Source organism: Haliotis cracherodii, unplaced genomic scaffold (genome assembly GCF_022045235.1).
Source record: "Haliotis cracherodii isolate W230 unplaced genomic scaffold, xgHalCrac1.p SCAF_7, whole genome shotgun sequence".
NCBI classification, from domain to species: Eukaryota; Metazoa; Mollusca; class Gastropoda; order Lepetellida; family Haliotidae; genus Haliotis; species Haliotis cracherodii.
In genome coordinates, this window is record NW_027266330.1 from 1,151,668 (window position 1) to 1,156,206 (window position 4,539).

General features: G+C 44.7%; 1 pseudogene; it reads left to right on the forward strand.

Annotated features, from left to right (window-relative positions):
* The first annotated feature begins 272 nt into the window (after positions 1-272).
* LOC139447485 (uncharacterized) lies at positions 273-1,479 on the forward strand (annotated as a pseudogene).
* The last annotated feature ends 3,060 nt before the right edge of the window (positions 1,480-4,539 follow it).

Here is a 4,539-nt window from a genome sequence, read left to right on the forward strand (position 1 = left end):
AGTATTCCAGTTAAATCGCGGCGCGTGAGCTTAATGTGGGAGGAAAGCCCGAAGTGATTCAGGTCTCAGACGTTTACCACTTCGGTGAAACCCACGAGCACGGTTATGGAGCCGACACACCTAGAAACATAATCGGGGCGAACCGGGATTCGAACCCACAATCATAGGTTTCTGGCGTGTCCAAGGGACGCAAATATTTTCAGATTGCCGAGGATTTCTTACCTGAAGGCTTCGTCCGTTGTGACATCGTTAACAAAGACGAGAGGCACATCATGCGTGCTACTGACCGGCAATTACAGAACTGAGTGGTCGGTGGGTTATGGACGGAACGTTTAAAATTGTCAAACGGCCGTTTCATCAACTGCTGACCATTCAAGCTTTTGTCCGTGCCGGCAGTATTATCAAGTTGATGCCTCTTCTGTTTGTCATAATGGCAAGGTCAAGGTCTTGACACACGTGAAGACCTTCACCCTGGACTTGGAACAGACTGCATGGAAGGCAATAGGTAAAACACGCCTAGATGCCCGCATCCGTGGATGTCTGGTCCACCGAACTCAAGCAGTCTGGCGGAAATTTCCGGAAATTGGACTACAGGTATACTATATATTTCATATTTAGTTTAGTAAGTGTGAAATAAATAGCAATGTCATATACATGTTACATAAATATAATAGGAAAAAATACTTGTTTACTTTTAGGTGGCCTACATGGATGAGTGAGTGAGTGAGAGTATAGTTTTACGCCGCTTTTAGCAATATTCCAGCAATATCACGACGGGGGGACACCAGAAATGGACTTCACACATTGTACCCATGTCGGGAATCGAACCCGGGTCTTTGGCGTGACGAGCGAACGCTTTAACCACTAGGCTACCCGACCGCCCCCTTACATGGAGGACGATGGCATCCAGAAGGTTATAGGAAGATCAAGGCAACTCCCTTCCTGCCAGCAGCCGACATCACGAGGATGTTCCTGAGGATAACGGACCGTGCCCCGGCCCATGGAAGACTTCGTGAATTGACCAACTACTTCCTCGCCCAGTGGATCGCTCATCCCACCTTCTCTCCCTGACCCTGGTCTGTGTTCAACATTGCTGTCAGGACGAACAACTTTGTACAGATAATAATACCAACAGAACAAATACAAATACACACAATAACAATTAACTAAAATTAACAATAAACATGTTTTATTACACATAAAAATTGCTGTTTTCTTTCGTTACAGGTTGGCACCGACGTATGAATACCATGGGACCCTGGTGATCTACAGACTGATCCCGAAGCTCTCCAGAGAGGCCAGTCTGTTGCCTCTTCAATCAGGGCCGATTCAGGAGGACGACTCCGGGCGTATGTGAGATAACCCTCCACGTCTCGTCAGGATGAGATCTGTGACGTACGTCGGCGATACAAGAATGGAGACCTCTCCCAGGGTCAGCTACTATCACAATGTTCGGTGGCACATGGGCCGATATTGTAAACACGTGATGAAGATGACAATTATGAAGAACTGTATATAAACCGAGGGGCAAGAAAAACGCCACCAAATACATAATGGTCGTCAGTTTTTAACACATTTGTCAATCAGCACGAACACAGTTGGGAACACATAGCTTGAATGCAGCTTACCTATTCCCTGAGAATATGTGCACGTGCTTCGCGTGATTTTGCGAGAAAAGTGAATTTAATCAATATAAAATGCAAAATGTGCACAAAGTTACCCGTATGAAATTCTGGTATAAAACATGAGCAGGATTGTAATCTCTGATCACATGAAACCGTTTAAAACAACGAACACGCCTCGACTAACCGCAGAGCAGAGGGAGAGCGCCATCGGTATGTTGCAAATGGGAGCGACGCAGGAGCACGTTGCCAGGATCATGGGCTGCTTCAAGTGCACTGTCATGGCGACTGATTTACGACATCCATTGTCTGAAGAACATTTAATTGCAAAGGCTCATTACCCTGGAGCCATGACATCTATATGCCTTGAAACACTTAATTGCTGTTATTTATAAGATGCTTATCCCCATGTTTGTGTACATCGACCGTCTGCCATCCTGAACGAAATGTGCAAGTATGTCACTGATGATCATGATTTACATTTATATTTATTACTCACTAAATGTCAGGTGGCATATAAGCCTTGGCTCAGAGAAATTTAAGAAGAGAAAAGAAAGGTCTTACCCTTAGCCTAGCTATATGCAAGGGGCCGACGTATGGTTCCTGTAGGAAGTGACAACTTGGTGACGATGGCTTGCGGTATATACAGTTTTACTTTATACATGTAGATATATACATACAAAAGACACTATGTGCCAGGTCAGCACATACTGTTAGTGGCTGTTGTCTAGGTGCCCCGGAGCACCCAGCCTAACCCTAGCTAGGCTAAGGTTAAGACCTTTCTTTTCTCTTCTTCAATGTCAATGTTCTTTAGACAATGGGTGTCGTACATCAGTCGCCAGACTTGTCACAGGGAAACTGGCAGTATTGTTGCTAGACAACTTCGCTTGTATGGTCTCCATATACTACATAAATCGTTCTTTGCGTTATTAAAAACAGAGGTGCCTTTTTCGCCTGCACCACTAAATACAACACAGAAGTAAACATTTTTTCTGAATATTGTTATGAATTCCCGTTACAATTTTTTCTGTTAGTATAGCCTTGCAAGAAACTGATTCATTCTCAGTTAGCCCATCCCATTCAGATGTTATGGTGTCAGCTTTTCAAAGATGAATGGGATAGTTTCCAGGCCGCGTGGAGGCCCTGCATGGGTGTCTGGCCCCCGCCGCGTGGAGGCCCTGCATGGGTGTCTGGCCCCCGCCGCGTAGAAGCCCTGCATGGGTGTCTGGCCCCCGCCGCGTAGAGGCCCTGCATGGGTGTCTGGCCCCCGCCGCGTGGAGGTCCTGCATGGGTGTCTGGCCCCCGCCGCGTGGAGGCTCTGCATGGGTGTATGGCCACCGCCGCGTGGAGGTCCTGGGTGTCTGGCCCCCGCCGCGTGGAGGTCCTGCATGGGTGTCTGGCCCCCGCCGCGTGGAGGCCCTGCATGGGTGTCTGGCCCCCGCCGCGTGGAGGTCCTGGGTATCTGCCCCCCTCACCCACCAAATATAATATTTTAGAAATGTAGTGAAACCTTCTCAGTCTTCCCACTATCACATGTACTTCTATAGATCATTATTTTGCCATACTGATAACATCATTGAAATATACTCCAAAAGTATTAGTGTGAAACTTTCTTGCTTGTCATGTTATCCTGACTTACTAGCATCTGCCCTGGGTTGAGGGCTGCTGTGGGGGTCTTGATTTTGATAGAACTTCGCTTGTCGCACTTTTACAAAACGAAGCAAGCATGTACTCATTTGTATTGAATCAATAATTTGATTGGTTGGCTGAACGTGAAGTGGCTCTCAATCCTGAAATGGACCAAAATTGTCCTTTGTTAATAATAACATTATATTGGTATGTATACCGTAGGATGTGCATATGTACACGTAGTAACAACGTCCACTGTCATTTGATCGACTGAATCTGTAATATCGTTAATCCCTGAAATAGACTAAATTAACCTTATGTTTTAAACGTTTAATATATGTGTGTCCACCTGACCATATGAATCTTTTTTTAAGGACGACAAAGCCACACTGTCTTCTAGGATTCCATTACTGTGACATTGTGAAACTGCTGCCATGACACTATCATCTATTACAGTCATACATGTGCCAGCGGCTGAGCAGGACGAACTGGACTCTGATTGCAGAGTGAGTAAAAATAAAATGTCATGACTGTTTGTTTCTAACGTTACTCAATAGCCCGGTAAATATGTAAACTGCGATGGGCATGTGTAGACCACAAGACAATAGGTCATTGTGTTTTATATATACACATACATTTTATTGTGCTAGCAGTGTTTAAACACAGATATACGATCGATCGAAGACTCATTTGTGTACTAATACATATAATGAAACATTTCAGTGATTCCTAAAAAGGACACAAGGAACTTAATCTCTAAGGACTCGGGTAAATATACAAGTTTATCAAATCTACCTAAAACATTAATTCCATTAATAGGTTCTTAGAAAGAGGCGACTAACGGGATCAGGTGATCAGGCTCGCTGACGTGGTTGATACATGTCGTCGTATACCATGCTCATGATATCAATCACTGGATTGTCTGGTTCAGACTCGATTTTATTTAGACCGCCGTCATATAGCTGGAATATTGCCGAGTGCGGCGTAAAACCGACCAACCAACCCAGTGTTATTTTGATGCAACTTACTTACAGATGTATGTATCGGTACCATGTAGTCAACTGATGTGTATAATATTAGGCTATGAACACATGTAGATTTCCTCAAGCCACAGTGGCGGCAACAACAGTTCCAGCTGGCAAAGGCAGGGTTTGTTTGTTTAACGCCGCACTCAGCAATATTCCAGCAAAACGACGGTCTGGACCAGACAATCCAGTGATTGACATCATGTCCGCACATTTTACTTTAAGTACATATTGTTTGTTTTAGAAACAAATTTCCCCAATCT